General features: G+C 41.5%; 1 protein-coding gene across 3 annotated transcripts in view; it reads left to right on the forward strand.

Moving 5' to 3' along the window:
* NRG3 (neuregulin 3) overlaps positions 1-21,456 on the forward strand; it is a 946,990-nt gene that overhangs the window by 300,588 nt on the left and 624,946 nt on the right. The window contains exon 1 of one of the 3 annotated variants that reach the window (XM_065551804.1): positions 2,368-2,514. The exons of the other annotated variants lie outside the window; for them this stretch is intronic. The gene's annotated coding sequence lies outside the window, so the exon portion shown is untranslated. Of the gene's footprint in view, positions 1-2,367; positions 2,515-21,456 lie in introns of those variants that run through there. 3 annotated transcript variants of the gene reach the window in all.

Raw genomic sequence — 21,456 nt, forward strand, 5'->3', positions numbered from 1 at the left:
ATTAGTGTTATACCCAGAGAGAGAAGTTACTGTGAAATCTCCCTTTCAGTGATTGTACATGTTAAATTTATGCCTTCTGCTTGACTCATTTAGTCAATTGCAGCAGTATATAACACTGCATAATCTGTATAAAAAAAACCTGTGCACTCAAAGTAATATATCAAATTTTAATTGTTGAGCTCCTGTTAAAGAAAATAGGGAGTTGTGCATGAAATAACCTTCATACAAGTATGAAAATCTGGGGGTAAAATTCCTTGCTGTTTACTATAAAGATATTAAAGAAGACTACCATTCATAACAAAGAATTAAAAGGTAAGACTATGTAGAGAAAGCACATAACTATTCCAATAGGAAAATTGTTTGGAATTGTAGTTGATATAATTTAAGATCAGAGAAGCAATTGGCTTCTAGGAAAGAAAACCTTACCTCAGAAACCTCTGCATAGTCTTTTATTATGGAACTGCTTTGGGAAGGCTACAAGAAAACTTCTTATGACTAACACATGAATATCTATTGTTTTTATATAAGAGTGAAAATGTGGAATCAGGGTTATTGTGACAAGGACTTCAAGGGTTTAACTTCCCTTCCCCCCCTTCACTTGTATACCCAGGGAAGTGGAATCTTGTCAAAAAATTGGTCTGTACAGCACATTTAAAATAGCAGTAGAACTAATTTCTGGGAGACATGACAGTTGTGTGTCTAATGACAAAAGATGCAGTGTCTCCATTCTGGTCTGGCAATTTATGGATTATTCTGCTGGGCAATTTTTGCAGATCATGGCTCCAAGTCAGTAAAGCACTTAAGCTTGTGCTTAACTTAGATTTGCTTCATGCTTCTAGGAAGCACATGCTTAAAGTTTGCTGAACCATTCTCCTTACTTCTCCCAACATGTAGCTCTTCAGTGTCGCTTCATTAAATCAAAGATTCAAGTATGCCTCCAAAAATTAAATTAGGGATCAACTCTTAACACAAAGGAGTTAATAACTTGTTTTCTGGGGTTCCTTGATCTGGGTAGCATATATAACGTTACATATTTTATTATTTGAATACATTCTTTGTTCTATGAGCAAATGATTACACACACTATGTCAAACTTCTATTTTAAATCTGTCTGTCAAGCACAGAAATGTCTAATGTGCTGCTTTTAAAAGAGGGTTGCTCATCATATTTTTGGAAAAACAAACAAACAAACCTGCCACTGTTTCTTTTCCTTAGACTAATTGTTTATCCTTTTAACTATTTAAGTTACAATTATATCAACAGGATGGTGATAGATTCAACATCATGACACTGCTTACTCTAGAGTACATATCAACATAGTACAATATCCAGTGGTTAATGATATCTTTGTTTAAAAAATAAAAACTTTCTTGGGGAAAGTTTGAAAGATTATTTCAGTAGACAACACAGTTTGCTGAAACTAGATATGGATGCCTGTCTAGGTGATATACAAAAAAGCTAGTGCCCAGTCCTCAAAACTAAAATTCTATATAGTTTGGCCTGTCACTTAAACCAGAGATGGAACCAAAGGCAGAAAGAGACTGATTTCCCCAAGCTCCAGCAAAAATCATGAATTTCTGCTCAGGTAGAGGAGAGAGCCACATTTTGTCCAGAATCAAACAAAAAAAAATATTATGCCCACCGTATGAAGAAAAAACAGTAGTAATTGATTGGCCCTAGCCTTGTCTTGCCTCCGTGAAGCCCTAATTCAGCAAGGCACTTAAGCAAAAAAATGAATGTTAAGCACATGAGTAGTCCAGTCCCTATTTACCTTTTTAAAGGTTAAGCATATACATGAAGTGATTTGCTGGATAAGAACCTATTAGCTTTCATGCTCAGGTGCCTATCCAGTTAGAGAAGAAATCACTCAGAATGGACAATTAAGGGACTTGCACTCTGCAGCATACTCTGGAAAAGGGAAATACCGCAGCAAATTAAACAGCAATATAGCATGCATCTTGCTGCATGAGCTATCAGATTGCCTTCCACTTCAGACCCTGAGAATTTATAAACTTCAGTATCTATACAATCTATGTAATTTATGGGCCTGGCAATATTAAAGATATCTATTTTTCATATTGTTTTTTTTTTTGTCAAAACTGTTAAGGTTATGAATTTTTAAAAGGCCAATTAAGCATTCTTTAAAGTTTTGTATAGAACATGCATTATGCTATGTTTCCCAGCGTTGTGTGTATATTATACAATATAAAATATGACATGGCAACCCTACATTACTGGTTGGTTACTAAGTGAAGTGGATCCAGCTACCCTGATGACTAGACGCCCACGTTGGGCCTAATGAGGGGTGGGATGACACCTGAGTTAGAAAGAGTGCTGTAGAGAGGTATTCCACAAGGGAGGAAGCTGCAGAAGGGCAGAAAGGTGCTGGGGGAGGGGCCTCAGAAAAAGCCCTGAAGAGAGCTGCAGGAGGGGAGTGAGCTCCTGTAGCAATTGCCCTGAAATGGAGGTCAGAAAGAGTGGCTGGGAAATGGCTGAAAGCCCTTTTGAAAGAAGGTGAGCAGATGTGGAATATGAAAGGACTGTTGTTACCTTGGGACAGAAGGGTATCATTTTGATGGAATGTTTTATTTATGAAGGAATGCTGAGGGTCTGCTCCTAGGAAAAAGGTATTGAATACCTGAAGAATCTGGCACAGAGAAGAAAGGGTTGATTGACAACTTTAAATTGGGACATTAATGTCTGCTGTAAGAATGTGGGCAGAATTATTTGAAAAAAAAAAGAAGTAAATATACCTGCAACAAGGGTACTTGGTAGCTTAAGAGGGGTTAGTGAAATAATTGCTGAGACCCTCTCGGAGAGAGTGTAATCATGGCCATCTCCTATTGGCCCACAGGGCACTCAAAGATGACACTCTTTGCAAAAGGTTTGTATAGAAAGCTGAGATGCAGTCCTATGGAATTACTCTATAACCTGTGAGGGGGCGGGGGAGTATATAATTGTGATATATAATGTGTACCCACTTTTTTTTTATGGTAAACAGCATGCAGTTACTAAATTTTTGAGCGGAAGAAATAGGAAAATGAGCATGCACCCTGAAATACTTTACAATAATATAATGCTACGTCTGTGTCAATGAGTGCTCAAGTTAACCAGAGTCCTTACAGCTGTACTACTGCCAGAGTTAATTAGCTCCCAGGAAATGTACATGTTGCATTCAACACTGTGAAGCTACTCTCGTATAATTTGTAGGCAAAGAATAAATTAATGAAAAATAATGATAATACAAGCCATATAACAACACTTGAGGAATATAGTTTATCATAATGTTATGGTTGTGATTGATAATTATGCAACAAGAGGTTTTTTGTAAAGTAAAAGTATATTACTTATATTAAGATGTAAATGGATTAGGCAGCACATATCAGTTGATTTCTTCCTTTGAGTTAAGTTGTATTACACAGTATTCACCGGACCCCGACCCCTCAAAAAAAGGGGGACCCCTCATTCCACCAACCCCTACGTGAAGATAAGATGACTAAGAGTGAATATACTCGTGAGAGAATGTTGCATGATCAGACCACATCTTGCTAAGTAGCTGTAGCTGAGTCTTATAGTACATTGGTATGTATTACACAAGCACACATTCTTGGCTGGTGTTTGACTTTTAATCTCTTTAGAAATGTATGTGCCAAATCTTAAATCATCCAGAAGTCATTGAACTTTACAACCTGTGAGTGCTCCCATTGAAGTCAATGAGGCCACTCACAATATGTAAAGTTAAACATGACTTTAATCTTTTGCATAATTTTACTCTTGTGAGTAATTTCATTGACTTTCGATAGGATTATACACATGTTTGTGGGATCAAAACTTTTAGATTATAAACTCTTTATGGGTGGAACTGGCACTTATGGAGTTTTACTACCACAGCAGGGACCCTGTACAGAGTGAAACCTCCAGACACTACAGTGATTCAAATAATAATTGGTATACCTAGAATTTTTTCTTCCATCTTAAGTTCTGTCATTTAAAAATAATACAGATCCCTTTTTTCTTGGACTTTTTTTGAATCACTTATGATATTCAAATTGCTGTTTCACTGTTTCCCTCAATTAGACTTTTTAAAAAAATGGGCAAGGTTATAGTCACGTGCATTCCATAGGTTTAATCTCTGGTCATTTTTCACATGCATAACTGTGCTATACTTTTTATTGAAATAAGTTATACATAACATATAGATTTGATCCAATACTTCCAATGTTCTTAAAAAAATGACTTACATTTTCTTTTCTCTACACAATCAGACTTCCTCATGGAAGAAAAACGACTATGGTGAAGTTGATCACTCAGTTTTGCTTTGCAGGGATTTTTTTTAAAGAATGGGACTTTAACAATCTGATTTACTGCAGTTTATCAAATTCCCCTTTTCCTCTGCACACACTGTAAATCATCACCCTTCTTTTTAACATTGTCATTCACACCATAGGGGGTGCAATTCAGAAAAGGTTGAACTCAGTTATAATATGATGGAACCATTTGTTTCAAATACAAAATGTACTCTGGGAGAAGGGGACAACCTGGAAAAAGAGAATCAGTGTTTTACTATAGAATAGACTAACAGTTCCAATTGTACTTGCTGTTTACTTATACTAAGTTTACCTACCCATTTTCTCAAGCTTCAACTGAAAATCTATTATTGTAAACAGTTGTACCACAATTGCTGCAATTAAATCAATATTTACTAACAAATCCACATACATAATATAAATAACATATTTCCTGTACCACACTTTGGGAACTGATATTTTGTAATAATTTTATATACTTTACTTCTTACTGGGGTGGCTGTTTAGGGTACTGCCTTATATAGAAATCATGCGGACATTGTCATGTTGTAGTAAATGCAAGAGGGGCACAGGTAAACAGACTACTTCACATATTTAATGAATTCAAGAGAAGCATTTTTGTGGAGTTGTCAGCAAAAATGCTGAGAGATGCCATCTTTGTGAAATCCCTAAAGATGTAAAGCACTGTTGTTGGCCTAGAACAGGGGTTGGCAACCTGCAGCACTCGTGCCAAGCTGACTTTTAGTGGCACTCTGCTGCTAGCTGGGGTCCCGGCTGCCGGCCCCACTCAGCCTGCCTGGATTAATGGAACCCCAGGCCGGCAGCAGGCTGAGCGGGGCCGTTGGCCAGGACCCCGGCTGAGCAGGGCCAGCGGACAGAACCCCAAACTGGCAGCGGGCTGAGCCGGGCCGGTGGCTGGGACCCCAACTGGCAGGGACTGGCGGACGGAACCCTAGACCGGCAGTGGGCTGAGCCGCTCAGCCCGCTGTCGGTCTGGGGTTCCGGTTGCTGGCCCCTGCCAGCCAGGGTCCCCACCGCCGGTCCTGCTCAGCCCGCTGCCGGTCTGGGGTTCCGGTTGCTGGCCCCTGTCAATGTAAAATGTATTATTGGTACACAAAACCTTAAATTAATGAAGACTTGGCACACCACTTCTCAAAGGTTGCCAACCCCTGGTCTAGAATTTCAACGGTTGCAGAGAATGCCTGGGTGTGCTTTCACATTCTAAATGCCTTTCATAAGTCAGATACAAAAACATATGTTTAAATCCAGTAAATAAAAAAAATCCATTTGAATATTAGGGGTGGGGAATACATTATTTTAGAAGCATTATCAAGGCTGAGTTTGTTCCTGTATTTCTGGGGCATATTCACTATAAACAAATCAAGTTAACCATATAAAATAGATTGTTTGAATGGATTCACTGTTGTCTCATTTTCTCTAATTATTGTAATTTCAGTGCTGATTGGAGGGAATTAATAATTAAAAATTCATGTTTCATTTTATTCTTCAGTTTAAAGATTTATATAGTTAGCAATATGCAGTCAGTAGATTACCATAAATTAATTAACCCTTTTATGAGTAATAAAAGACTTTTACACATAATATGCAATTCTCTGCATTTGTTCCTTAGATTGATAGAGATCATGGAAACAAATTAGAAAGAGATGGGCAGAAAGCGAGGGAGTGAGCAAGTGCTGTTAATTGACCCATAGCTTTATTCTTTGCCAATACTGAAGATGCCTGGCCAAGATTTTAAAATAAATAAATGACATCACACTTTATTAATCCATCACAAGTTTTATACTGGGCTCAGAGCAAGCTGAGAGAGAGATCTTTGGAGTCCGTTTATTTATTTAAATAAATATTAAAGAATCCAAATCCCTGGCTGTAGGCACCCTCACAATCAATAATACAACTCAAAAATATTTTTCAAAACTCCATATAGCAACACCTTTTCCCCTTCTCCAGCACTTATGTTAGGAGAGCATCTCTTTATACCACCTTTTCCTGTGGTACACCTTTTCTTCTAAGAATGTATAATCTGTCTTTTTTGTTTGGTTTAGTTTGCAGTGTGAGTACAAATGAGTCTTATGGCATTCTGTCATGATGGCAATGGGGACTGCTTCATAGAATGTGACCTGTATGAGACAGAGTAAGTCACAGGGGACTGAAGTTTAATTGGAGTATACGCTGTTTATAAAATAAAACAAAATAAAGCTCATCCACTCACCCTTCAGCTGACTACCTGGTTGTCTGTATGTTATTTAAGCCATTTAAAAATGGTACAATTATTTCCAAAAACACATTGACAGCCATGTGTGGTTTTGGTTTTAGGGTTTTGGATGTGGGTTTTTTTTTTTTTTTTGTATTTCTTAAATGCACTGTTGTGGATGCAGTTGCTAATTTTGACATTCAACTATGCATATAATAATTTATAAAACAATAATTGAAAGAGCAAGCATATATGGTGAATAATATTAATTCTCTACTGCTATTTACCTTCCAAAATGTCAAATTATTACTAAAGGACACCATTATGGCATAGACTGTTAATGAAGAGTGAAACTCAAATTTATAAAAAACTCAAATTTATAAATTTCAGATTTTCTAAATGCAACTAAAATTTAGAATCAGATGCTCCCCTGGTATAAACTGGTGTGGCTCCATTGAATTAATAATACAAATTTATGCTATCTGAAGGTACGGCTCTCAAATGTAAAGTGAAGTAAGTTGAATGGTGTAAAATAGAGTATGATGTTCCAATTTAAAATTTAACCCATTTTCTGTTACAATATACTTAACTGGTCAAGTGGAGCAGAATTATCCAATGATTTCACTTTCTAAGGGATAGATTGCAATTTATCCCGTATAAGGGAAGGCGCCCTCCCCCAGGAGCAGAATGGGTCAAAATTCATTCGGCAGAGTTACAATTGTTTCCTATTGGCTTTGTAAATTACTTCACAGCTTTTAAATGAGCAGTTTACTCTGTTCTGTGTGCATAGCCAGCTAGTCTGTCCAATGAATGGAGGCAGTGAACCAGAGCTCTGTCCATTCTTCCCATCCTTCCAGTGCCCCTCTCTGCCCATTTGCTTGCATCATGGAGTATTGGGTGAGAAGCTCCTGCTATTGTCACCATAGCTGGAATCATAATCTGAACAAGGTCAATCAGGGAAGGCTTACTCCATCTTACTTTACTATTGCTGTTGATGATTGTCATGCATTCATATTGCAATAGTGCCTGGAGGTGTCCCATTGTGCTAGACGCTGTATAAACAAAAATGAGTGACAGCTTTTACCCCCAAGGGCTGACAGTCTCATTAAACTACATAGATAATGGAGAATGGGGAGCAGAGGAGTCCACACCTCTTAGAAGGCTTTGAACACACTAGCCTTGATTTTTAAACAGACCTATTTTAAAGAAAACCCTATTTATTTCAATTCTGGCTAAGGCCTGAGTCCCCAGGAAGGAATTCTTTCTATTGGTTTCAAGTTTAAAAATGCACACCCAGCCATGTTCATAATCAGTGTAGTTAGTATTTTTTTCCAATAGGAAATTGTATTTCTTTTACCTCTACAAATTGAGAAGTGGCATAACAGATTTTGACTAACTTAAAGAAATGTGCACACACAAAGAACATTTCTGGCAGAGAACGCGAAGAAAATTCTGCACAAAAGGCAATCTTCAGAAACATTTAAATTATGAGAACATAACTTTATAAATGAAACCGCTTTGAAACCTTGAGATAATTGCTCAACTCTAACTATGTAATTATTTTTAAATGTTGTCAGTGGTCATCTACAATTGCGCACACATATTGAACATGGAAACTCAGAAAAACAAAATATATGTGGGAGGAAAAGTTGACTATCTTATCCAAAACCCATGGAAGTCCATTGAAAGGCTTTCATTGACTTGAATGGACTTTGGATGTTTATCTGAACCCTATTTAAATCTTTCACATGAGCATAATTACGTAAACCCCAGCTACAGGGCATAGTGCTTACACCCTTGTATAATTGTGTGTAAAGTTGAGCCATTTGTCTGGAAAACTCATGCTTCTGGTGGAAGTGGAAAATACTTGATCATTTCAGAATATCATTAAAATGGCTCTAAAAATGGTTGACAGTTTAGTGTGGCAGGAGGAGGAGGAGATAGGTTCTTATTTTACCTGAATAGATTTGTACATCCCTAATGAAAACCAACATTTAATTTAAATACATACATGTATAATACTCATCAGAATCCCAAAACAATATGTTTCAACAGACTGAGAAACCACAAAAATCCATTTGTTCTTTAAAGGGAAAGTCTGTTGATTCCAGTGAGGGATTTTCTTAGTATGCAAAATCAGACCAACCTTGGGTTCTCTAATTGGTCCACAACAAATGCATTTCACTGAGATTTTTCAGATTGATTGAGAATAGGTTTTGAAACATCATACTTGGCTTCCTCTCCAAGCAAGTTTGGAGAGACATGGATGGAAATCAGCCTTTTGTAAATTAAAAATAAATAATGAGGAAGTCCCAAATGTACACCTAAAAACTATGGTATTGGTTCTGAGGTCAGTAAAGGAAGGGGTGATATGGATTTGTTTCTTGTATACTTTTACAATACAATAGCTGGAACAAGCTAATCATACAAGTGCTTGTGTGGGTTAATGAAGGTGAAGATAGAAATCTCATGTTTAAAGCCACAAACGCCTTATGTTTTACCTCACCTCACTGGCATTGTCTTATGTTTATGCTTACTCTTGTTTTTGATTGCTATAGACCTTAAAAGCCAGGCCAGTCTACCAGTTTTACTGCCTTTTCCAGTAGTTTACTTCCCCCCCATCATCTTTCTTGGGGAAACTAAACCAAACTACTGATCTTTATTTTTCAGATGTCAGGCTGTAGCTCAATAAAGGGAGACTTCATAAGAAATCAGATTAATTTCAAGCAATAACTGCAGCACCAAAATTTTCTTAAAAACTAAACAAAATAAAACAAAAAACTTGTGTTACTAACTTCTCAGAATTCAGATTCCTTAGATGCTTTTTGAAGACACAATTCTAAGGCACATGCTTCTCACTACTTGTCTTAATGTATGACAGTTTATCCATATTTATATTCTACTACCTTTTTGGGCAGAGGATGTTGTCGGGCATGTAAATTACATCATACTTAGAAAAGCAAAGATGTGTAACCAGGGCATGCAAAATATTTTTTCTACAATGTGATGGTATTTTCTTTATTCTCTACAGAACCCACTTAATTGTGTCTCACTGTTGTTCTTCTTCCTCTTTGTCTGTGAAAGGCTTCGAGTGGTTTTAATCTAATGTTGACATCTCCTAATGTTTTGTCTATTTCTTTGCTCCAGATGGAAGGTGGGAAGATATCCTCAATAAACAGGAATTTACAATTTCTAGTCCTACCACACAGAAAGTAATCAATTTCCCTTCTGGAAGAAGAAAACAAATCACAACTTATATTCTGCAGTGCCTGGGGCCTGATTCTTCTTTCGTTCACTAGCTTTATACCTGTATAACTCCATTCATTGCCTTTAATGGATTTATGCTGTTTTTGTTAGCAATTAGTTTTTATTGGCTAGATAATTTAACAAAGATCTATGGTTTCATGATTGACAAAGAACTGAGTTCCAATCAGTGGGAAAACAGAATCAAATATTAGAGTAGCTACTGATCATTCAAAAATAAGTTCACATGTGGTTTTGACTGCAGTGTCCTTACAAAGGAACAAAACACAACAGCAAGACTGGTGTTTTCTAGGAAGGCTCATAAATCCAGTTGTATTAATGTAGCAGAACACAGCAGTTATCACTCAACAGCAGAAGTGAAAGCTTGGGGCTAAGTAGAACTCATAATTATTTTTAGATTTCTAAAAGCTTTAAAACTTTAAGCTCAGACATCTAGCACAGATTGTGTCCTTGGTTACACATGTATGCAGCTCCTCTTGGGCTTCAATGAGAGTTAAATATACCTAAGAAAAGACTGGGATTTTACTCAGTTTTCATAAAATATGTGACCAAATGAATTTATGTTGACAGTATTGTATTTTATAGTCTGACAAGCATGCTAGGTGTTTGGGGTGTGGACTCCAGCCGGGCTGCACTTACCGCAGGTGGCTCCTCATCCTCGGTGCAGCGGGGCTAAGGCAGGCTCCCTGGTTTCGGCAACTCCCGGAAGTGTCCAGCTCCCAGGAGGCTCTGCGTGGTGCGCGCTGCCTGCACCACAGGTACCAGCCCCGGAGCTTTCATTGACCGCGGTTCCCATGGGCAGCACATGGAGCTTCCGTGATCACCATGCTGGCTGCTTCTGGGAGCCTCAGGGAGCCTGCCTTAGTCCAACTGCGCTGCCGACCAGACTTTTAACATCTCTTCAACCGGACACCTAGCAACCCTAGTCAGTTTCCTTGTTCAGAAATCCAAGTCTGCCTTTTCAACAAACACTCTGGCTGACCAAAAGGAAGCTTGGTTTCTTGGCTTCCTCCCAGGGTGATGTCTGCTGGGTTTCTCGTTCCCTTCTCTCATGCACACAGACAACCGCAACTGCTTGCCTCAGCCCCTGCATTTGCAATTGGTCTCCAGAGAAATCCCTTGGGACACATGGCTTAGTTTCAGCAAAGGCCTCTTCATACTGGCCCATGCCTTGGGTGAGGGCATCTGTTATGTCAGCTATCACTAAACAAAGGGGCATTTAATTGCTCCCTCATTTCACCTGAATTAAGGGTGTGTAGTAAATCCATTCACTTTTACCAGGTCTGTGGCTGATGGCTGCTATTAACATTTTCCAGTATAACAATGTTAAGTGAGGGTTTGTCTGATCTAAAAATGATTTATGTAATGGAGACATTTAACTTTCATCACGATATGAACCCTTATGCTTTGTGGGCATAAACCAACCACTAATTGAAGGGGGTAAGGAAAAAAGCTTCCTGTGAAGGTTAACTGATCCATAATTATCCACTATAGGATTTATTTATTTATTGTGCTTTCATCTGAAGTAACCTCTGTGATTGCTTACATATATAAATACTTGTTTTGTATGAGGGCACTTTCTTGTCTGTCTACTACAGTACCTGTCAAGGCTGTATCCCCACTTTGAACTTTAGGGTACAAATGTAGGGGCCTGCATGAAAACTTCTAAGCTTAACTACCAGCTTAGCTATGGTCCCACTGCCACCATTCCCAATGGATTCCCTCCCTGGGAAGCCTTGAGAAACCTTTCACCAATTCCCTGGTGAATACAGATCCAAACCCCTTGGATCTTAAAACAAGGAGAAATTAACCATTCCCCTCCTTCCTCCCACCAACTCCTGGTGAATACAGATCCAACCCCCTTGGATCTAAAACAAGGAGAAATCAATCAGGTTCTTAAAAAGAAGGCTTTTAATTAAAGAAAAAGGTAAAAATCATCTCTGTAAAATCAGTATGGAAATAACCTTACAGGGTAATCAAACTTAAAGAGCTCAGAGGACTCCCCTCTAGTCTTAGGTTCAAAGTACAGCAAACAAAGATGAACACTCTAGTAAAAGGTACATTTACAAGTTGAGAAAACAAAGGAAAACTAACACGCCTTGCTTGGCTATTTACTTACAAGTTTGAAATAGGAGAGACTTGTTTAGAAAGATGTGGAGAACCTGGATTGATGTCTGGTCCCTGTCAGTCCCGAGAGCGAACGCACTCCCAAAACAAAGAACACAAACAAAAGCCTTCCCCCCCACCCCCAGATTTGAAAGTATCTTGTCCCCTTATTGGTCCTTTAGGTCAGATGCCAGCCAGGTTACCTGAGCTTCTTAACCCTTTACAGGGAAAAGGATTTTAGAGTCTCTGGCCAGGAGGGATTTTATAGTACTGTACACAGGACAGCTGTTACCCTTCCCTTTATAGTTATGACAGTACCTGTGGTGTACCTTTTTGTGGATAAATAGAGGACTTCAATTTCAGTGTTCTGAAATCTGTCACTTTTCCACAGCGCTAAAATTTTCTTTAGAAAAAAAGAGACAAGTAACCTTGTTTTCTGCAGTGCTTTGCCATAGTTTTCTCATCACAGCAATAACAGTAGATTTAAGATTTCTGCCACAAAAAAATGAAGGTCAAATATTTCTGTTTTTGTTTTGTTTTTTTTAACTACATTCCAAACCTGTTGGCAGGATATTGATGCAGTACAATGAGTACTTTTGTAGATCTGCATATTAGGTTGTTATAAATTCCACTATTTCACACTATCAATTTGATTTTAAAAGTAATTTGCCTCCAGAGAAGCACAGTGCATATTTTTGTCCTATTACGGTGTAGACAACTGGGATTGATGACAACCAGATTTGATGCAACTTTAACTTTCAATTTATGGAGATTAAGTAGTCATTGGAGAAGAACCACTGGAGGCTTAAGGAATATTTTTCTGGAAGCAGTGTGAAGAGATGACTAATAGACACTTCTCTCTGTAGTTCCTTTAATGGTACGCACTACCCAGGGCCGGCTTTAGGCCGATTCAGCCGATTCTGCTGAATTGGGCCCCGCGCCAAGAGGGCCCCGCGCTGCAGCTGTTCACCCCGCCCACTTCCCCCTCCTCCCCTGCCCTGCACGCCCCGCCCCCTCCCCTGCTTCCCGCGAATCAGAGATTCGCGGGAAGTCTGAGACTAAGCAGCAGGGGCGGGCCGGCCGGCAGCACAAGGTAAGCTGGGGTGGGGGCGGGAGAAGGGCTCTGGGGAGGCGCGGCCGGTTCCCGCAGGCCCCAGCACGGCCCCCGTGGCCCGGCTCCGGCCCCCGCGGCTCGGGCCCCCCGTCCCCCCCCCCCGCAGCGTGGCTCGGGTCCCCCCCGGCCCCCCTGGGGCGCGGCGCGGCTCGGCTCGGGGCCCCCCGGCCCCCCTGCGGCGCGGCTCGGCTCGGGGCCCCCCGGCCCCCCTGCGGCGCGGCGCGGCTGGGCTCGGGGCCCCCCGGCCCCAATGCGGCGCGGCTGGGCTCGGTCCCCCCCGGCGGCGCGGCGCGGCTCGGCTTGGGGCCCCCCCGGCGGCGCGGCGCGGCTCGGCTTGGGGCCCCCCCGGCGGCGCGGCGCGGCTCGGCTTGGGGCCCCCCCGGCGGCGCGGCGCGGCTCGGGGCCCCCCCGGCGGCGCGGCGCGGCTCGGCTCGGGGCCCCCCCGGCCCCCGGCGGCGCGGCTCGGCTCGGCTGGGCTCGGGTCCCCCCCGGCCCCCCTGCGGCGCGGCGCGGCTGGGCTCGGGTCCCCCCCGGCCCCCCTGCGGCGCGGCGCGGCTGGGCTCGGGTCCCCCCCGGCCCCCCCGGTGGCGCGGCTCGGGCCCCCCCGGCCCCCGGCGGCGCGGCTCGGGTCCTGGGGGCGGGGCTTGCAGCAAGCCCCGCCCCCAGGAATCGGGCCCCGCTCTTGCTAAAGCTGGCCCTGGCACTACCATATTAAATGAATATCAACTTCTCAACAGTCCAGATTGTTTTTATACCATACAATGATGTTGTTCAGCAGATGTTTCTAAGTGACATATTGTGTCACTGGATAGTGTTAAGGAGATATCAATCAGTTTGCAAATTGAGGTTATGTTTTATAATTGCATTCCTGTACTTTTCCACCATCTTTTGAAACTGATAAATTCGAATGCCTACAGCATGGTCTCTCTAAATAAGAAATAGTAAATATCAAAGTAGTTACATTGTTCACACCAATATTCTGTGCTCTATGGGTGGTGGTAAAATCTTGTAGAAATAGAAGAAGAATGGTTCAGTGCTTAGAGCATTAGCCTAGGATTTGGGTGACCTGTGTTTAGCCCCTGCGCTGCAACAGACTTCCTGTGACACCTTATGCTTGGCTTTTGATGTAAAGTGACTACCTTACTTGGGTGGCAAGATGGACTGGAATGCCTAAGAGGACTGAGCCATGATAAGGCTGTTGTAAAGTTTTAGAAGTTCACACTTTTTATTTCGTTGGTGAAATCTAATTATAGAACATGCAACCAGTTTGGGGGTTTCTACCCTGCTTTTTTGACAGTATATCCCGAGGTAGGCAATCATGATTGTGAGCCATTCCAGACTGCATGACGGGGCCGAAAAGTACTCCAGATAAGTTGAAATATTGTGTATTTGCATTTTCATACTTACAGGGGTTTGGTTAATGTATAATTTTCAGTATATTGGCATCTAGATTATGAGCTTGCTTTCCCTGCGTGCTGTCTGTGAATGTTCCTTCCAACTAAGACTTGACAGAGGGAAAGTGCTGTGTGTTAGTTGTGATTTTTTTACAGTACTTAACATATTGGACATTTTGCTTTTGTTGTAGAGTTTGACTACAAAGTAGTGGATAGTAGGTGTGTGATAGGATGTATAGAGTGTGAAATGCTTCTTCCTAGGTCAAGGCTTCAGAGGTTCCAAAACCAGGAATGTCAGCTGCTGTGCTGAGTTTGTTCTGGGCAGAGAAGGAGGCGTCCCACTTTTGCTTTCTGCTGGCAGAATGGGGACAGTTACTCAGGGCTAGTCTACACTGGCAACACTAAAGCACTGCGGCAGTGCTTTAACGTGCTTTGTGTGGTCGCGGCGCAGTGCTGGGAGAGAGCTTTCCCAGCACTCTAAAAAACCCACCTCCACGAGGGGCGCAGCTACCTGCACTGGTGCACTATCTACACTGGCGCTTTATAGCGCTGAAACTTGCTGTGCTCAGGGGGATATTTTTTCACACCCCTGAGCGAGAAAGTTGCAGCGCTGTAAATTGCCAGTGTAGACAAGGCCTCAGTCTGTCACTTGCTTCTCCTTGGTGGAAGCAGATTCTATGGCTTTTAAAGAGCTGTGGTAGTTTGTAAGGTCATCTGTTTGTAGAAGCTGCTCCTGTAGGGAGGAGTAGAGAAAGGACAGTACAAAGCAGCCCCTTAGTCTCTCATTCAGGTGTGAATTTCTATTCTGTTGCTGCGAGAAAGGAAGGAGGAGAGAAATAGTTCTTGTTTATTGGTTAAAGTACAGGGCTGCAAGTTGGAAGATATGGGTATCATTCTCATCTTTCATGCAGACTTGTTATAGGCCACTGTGAGGGTAATATATTTTCTTCCTAACCCAGTTATCCTATCTATAGGATGAGGATAATACTTCACTAGCTCAAAGGGATGGTTAGTTCACTGATGTTTGTAAAATATTTTGCACTTCTTTACTAACACCTTCCTATTGAAGAATCTCAGACTATCATTATTTATAAATCAGGAGGGGGAATGTCCATTTCAGTGTGTCCAATTATTCTTTAGACTCTAAATAGCATGCCGAGCAGGCCTCTGGCATACAATTCAAGTGCAATTGCAGAGGCATCTGCAAGAAATGCACACTAATCAATATCCACTGAAATGCTGCCAGTTTCACTACACTGTAAATGGGAAACATATTATCTGTTACATTAAACAGACCCATAAATAATATTAAATCCCCCATTTTGAAGTTCTGTTGAAATTATTTTGGTTTTGAGCAGTCAAGGGAGATGGGGCAGTGGTTGGTGCATGTATCTCCTCTAAAGCTTCTCCTTGGACAGGTACCAAAGGTTTAGGATTCTGAAGAATTAGCTTTCTACATCTAGAGGCAACATTCCCTTAATTCAAGAGAAATTCAGAATGTCCAACTCTCAGGAAATTTCAACATTTTAACACTTGTTTTTCACCCACATTGGGATGAAAAGTTGAAATTTTAAAATATTTCACAGAATGGAAATTCTAAACACTTCAATTTGGAAATTTCAAAACACTTTGTTTAAACATGTTTGATCAAAGCGAAACACTTCAACATTTCTGAAATGATAATGTTTGGGGGTTTTTTGGTTTATTAAACTAATCAAAAATGCTTCCTTTTGAGGTACTTTAATATTCACCTTCATTTTCCTTCAGTGGCACTCTGCCTCCTGGGGGTTTTAATTCAGGAACCTGATGTCCCAATTCTCCCTTACGAGTGAAGCTCCCTGGCCAGACTACACTCCCATATCTAATGCGCCTCCTAGGCGCCAACTCTGTGGGTGTTTCAGGGCTGGAGCAATTACGCAAAAAAATTTAGCAGGTGCTCAGCACCCACTGGCAGTCACTCTCTCCCCTCCTCCCTCCCAGTGCCTGCCTTGATCAGCTGTTCTGCAGCATGTAGGAGGGCGGGGGAGGAGTGGGGACGGGGCATGCTCAGGGAAGGCAGCTGAAAGAGGCGTGGTGGGGGCGGAGTGGGGATGGGAAGAGGCAGGGCCAGAGTGGGAAGAGTGGGTGTGCGACCTAGGGTGGAGGGGTGTCCCCTTCCTGAAAGAAAATCAGCGCCTATGATGCACCTAGTCATGTGACTCCCATTATGCACCACACAGGTAGGTCAGAAGAAAACCTGCATTACATCATGGAAAAATGTAGTTCTCCCTAGAGCCTGACCAACAGGAGAAAATGTGGACCTGAATTACAACTCTCATAAGGCAATGATAGGAAAATGTGGTTTATTGTCTAGTTGAATTGATTCTAAATGAAATATTTTGGGTCAGTTTAAAAAAATTGCAATTTAGGTCAAATATACTTGATTTTGAGTTTCCCAATAGAAAATCAAGATATTTTGGCAAAATCAAAATTTTCCACTTAAAATTTGCAAAATAATTACATAAGAACATAAGTATAGATGGAAAATTCCCTACCAGTGCTATAGATAGCTGGAATCTGATGAAAAAAGGGGGGGATCAGAAATGGTCTTCCTTGTTAGGGATTATGTAGTCAGTAATGTCTGGGAAGCACCTCTTTCCACAGCAGCTGATTCATTGAAATATCATATGTCTTGTCTTATACTTAGATGCTAAGCTCTTTGGGGCCAGATATCGTCTTTTGTTCTGTGGTTGTACAGTGCCTAGCACAAGTCCTAGTCAATGACTAGGTGCCTAAGTGCTGTTGTAATACAAGTAGTAATTCACTCAGTGCAGATAAGCGGGTCATTATTTATTTATTTATTTTACAAATTTACAATAATTTAACTTTTTTTAGGTTAGAATTTTTCCGAACTCTTGACTACTTAAACCTGGAGTGAAATCATGGTGTAACCATTGCAGTCATTGGGTGTTTTTGTCTATGGAATCAGGATTCCACCCCAAGCCTTCTACCATAATTAAATACATATAAACAATGCTTTGATACTAATCAAGTGGAAAGTTGCATCTTTTACTGATTCTGATGTTGTTGACCAAACAGCAGCAACAAAGTCATAAAAGGTTTGGTCTGAAAGATAACGAACATTGAATGTGCAGTACAGTTTGGTCAGATTTTCCAAATTTTTACACACCGTGAGTAATTTTAGGAGCCTAGGAATTGCATATTGGATCATGCCAGTGGTCGATATAGTTTAGTGTCCTGTGTCTGGCAGTGAGCAGTACCACATGCTTGAGAGGAAAGTACAAGACACCATGAAGTGAAAAACTGTGGAATTAATCTCTCTATAGAGGAAATGCCTCCCTACCTCATTCTAGATAGTAGTTGGCTTTTGTCCCGCAATGAGAAGGGTTATATATCTATTTTTATTTTATTTTATATGATGTAACTTGAAGACATTTTCATTATTCAGAAATGTCTGATTCGTATTTGAATCCTAGTAAGTGCTTGGATCAGTTTTATGTAATGGCCAAGGAATTCTACATGCTAATTATGTATTGCATAAAATAAATTTACTTTTATCAGTTTTGAAAATAATGATTTCTAATTTCATTGAATCTGATTTGTTTCTTGTATTATGAACCAGTGAAAATAGGAGCACTGGATCTGCTTTATAGTATTAATTATTTTGCGTATATCTGTCTCTTTTAGTCATCTCCTTCCTGCACTAAACAAAAAAAAACAACAACAAGGACTCCAGTGGCAACTTAAAGACTAACAGATTTATTAGGGCATAAGTTTTCGTGGGTAAAAAAACCCACTTCTTCAGATGCATGGAGTGGAAATTACAGACACAGGCATAAATATACTGGCACATGAAGAGAAGGGAGTTACCTTACAAGTGGAGAACCAGTGTTCACAAGGCCAGTTCAGTCAGGGTCTATGTGGTCCACTCCCAATACTTTGAGGAGGAGGTGTCGATACCAAGAGAGGGAAAATTGCTTTTGTAGTGAGCCAGCCACTCCCAGTCCCTATTCAAGCCCAAATTAATGGTGTTATGTTTGCAATGAATTGTAGCTCTGCAGTTTCTCTTTGAAGTCTGTTTTTGAAGTTTTTTTGTTGTTGAATGATGGCTACTTTTAAATCTGTTACTGAGTGTCCAAGGAGATTGAAGTGTTCTCCTACTGACTTCTGTATGTTACCATTCCTGATATCTGATTTATGTCCATTTATTCTTTTACATAGAGACTGTCCGGTTTGGCCAATGTACATAGCAGAGGGGCATTGCTGGCACATGGTGGCATATATCACATTCGTAGATGTGCAGGTGAATGATCCCCTGATGGTGTGACTGATGTGGTTGGGTCCTCTGATGGTGTCACTAGAGTAGATATGGAGACAGATTAGGCAATGGGGTTTGTTACAGTGATTGGTTCCTGGGTTAGTGTTTCTGTGGTGTGGTGTGTAGTTGTTGGTGAGTATCTGTTTCAGGTTCGGGGGCTGTCTGTAAGCGAGGACTGACCTGTCTCCCAAGGTCTGTGAGAGTGAGGGATCGTTTTCCAGGATAGGTTCTAGATCGTTGATGATGTACTGGAGAGATTTTATCTGGGGGCTGTACCTGAATGCTAGTGGTGGTCTGTTATTTTCCTTGTTGGACCTGTCCTGTAGTAGGTGACTTCTGGGTACCCGTCTCGCTCTGTCAGTCTGTTTCCTCACTTCCCCAGGTGGGTTTGTAGTTTTAAGAATGCTTGATAAAGATCTTGTAGGTGTTTGCTTCTGTCTAAGGGATTGGAGCAAATGCTCCAATTATTGGGAGTGGACCACATCCACTCTGACTGAATTGGCCTTGTCAACCCTGGTTCTCCACTTGTAAGGTAACTCCCTTCTCTTCATGTGCCAGTATATTTATGCCTGTATTTGTAATTTTCATTCCATGCATCTGAAGAAGTGGTTTTTTTTACCCACGAAAACTTATGCCCTAATAAATCTGTTAATCTTTAAGGTGCCACCGGATTCCTCATTGTTTTTGTGGATACAGACTAACATGGCTACCCCTCTGATAGTCTGCACTAAACAGTCATCTCAGTCTTTTCAATCCTCTTAATGCAGAAGTTTTCCATGACTATTATTGTTGCCTCTCTCTGAACTCCCTTTGTTTCTGTATAGCCTGTGCTGGGACAACTGGAAATGAACACTGTATATCATGGTGAGGTGGCACACTTTTGGTACACATAATGACATAATATTTTCAGCTTTATTCACTGTCAATTTAATTTTGTGGTTGCTTTTTATGGGTGCTGTTTCATACTGAGCAGAGGTCATCAATAGGCTGTCAATAATAAAACCATTCCCCCCCCAAGTGTTACAGTAAATGTAGGACTCAGCAAAGCTTTCATGTAAATTCCTTTCAATGTGCATCATTTTACTCTGACAACGTTTATCTGCCACTGTTGCCCATTCACAAATCTTAAAGATAAGCCCCGCCCCTTAGTCTTGAGTAACCTAGATAGGTCTGTGGTATGAGAAAATACTGCTACCTTACTTTCTACTCCCTTTTCCAGATCTCTGATAAATACTCTAAACATTGATCCTAATAAAGAACCTTGGGACAAACCTTTTATGTTGAAAACTGACCATTTATTCCTACTCTTGGTTTTCTGTCTCTTGAACAAATGGGACTAGTCAAGCAGTAGTTACTCACGTGGGAGAATTTCCCAAGAGACAGTTGGAAATTCGGAGCCCAAAACCCATTGAAAATCAATGGAACTTGGGTACCTACAGTCATTTTTTGCATTTGAAAATCTCCCCAAAAACATTTTCAGGATTGGGTCTTTTTCCTTACTAACAAAATATACAAATGCAAAATTAACCAGCGTGGTCATTTCCATGGCTAACAGTAGCAGATTACTTTTTATTTGTATGCTGAGACTCTATTTTTGTTAAAATTGTATTAGAGCTGGTCAGTTTTTTCCACTGGACTGTTTGTAATTAAATATTTACACTATATTATGAAAATATCAACCGAGCCATTTCAACCTTCTCAGAACAAAACATTTAGAGTATCTGTTTTTCTGAAAAATTCAGAGATTTTTATTTTCTGTCCCAATTTGGGGGGACATGGAATTTCAAAATCTGTTTCCCATGGTCTAGGAATTCCATTTTTCAACCGACTCTAATAATTCGTTTGAGGGCAACTGAACTTATACCCCACATCTGTTTCCACTGTATGACTTGGTAAGAAAGTCATCATGCAGCATATAAAATGTTTGATACCTGAAAACATGGCTCTTAATTAAAAACAAATTCCCCCATGCCAAAGGCCTAACCAGAACCATATGTGAAGTTGTTTGAACCTTTTTGAATTTGGAAGTACACTTAAGGTTGCCAACTTGCTATTCGCATAAAACCAAACACCTTTGCCCCACCACCTGCCCCTCCCCTCCTCTGATTCCCCACCCCCGCTCCCTCAGTCGCTCGCTCTCCCCACCCTCACTCAGTCACTTATTTTCTCTGGGCTGGATCAGGAGGTTGGGGTGCGGGAGGGGGTGCGGGCTCTGGGTTGGGGCCAGGGATGAGGGCTTTGGGGTGCAGGAGGGGTCTCTCGGCTGTGGGGTGGAGCTGAGGAGTTCAGAGTATGGGAGAGGGCTCTGGGCTGAGGCAGGGGGTTCAGGATCTGGGGCTTGGATGGTGGGTTCTGGGGTGGTGCCAGAAATGAGGGTGTCAAGGTGCAGAAGAAGGCTCCGGGCTGGGTCGCCAGGGTGTGCGAGCTCTGGGGTGGGGCTGGGGATGAGGGGTTTGGGTGTAGGCGGGGGCTCTGGGCTGAGACTGAGGGGTTCGGAGCATGGTAGGGGGATCAGGGTTGGGGTGTGGGAGGAGGTCAAGGGTGCAGGCTCTGGGCGTCATTTACCTTAAGCAGCTCCCCGAAGCAGTGGCCCCCCTCTGATTCCTAGGCAGAGGTGCAGCCAGGCTGCTCTGCATGCTGCCCCGTCCACAAGTGCTGCCCTACAGCTCCCATTGGCCGCAGTTCCTGGCCAATGGGAGCTGCAGAGCCGGCACATGGGGTGGGGGCAGCGTGCAGAGCGA

This window comes from Chrysemys picta, chromosome 7, assembly GCF_011386835.1.
Source record: "Chrysemys picta bellii isolate R12L10 chromosome 7, ASM1138683v2, whole genome shotgun sequence".
Classification (NCBI taxonomy): domain Eukaryota; kingdom Metazoa; phylum Chordata; order Testudines; family Emydidae; genus Chrysemys; species Chrysemys picta.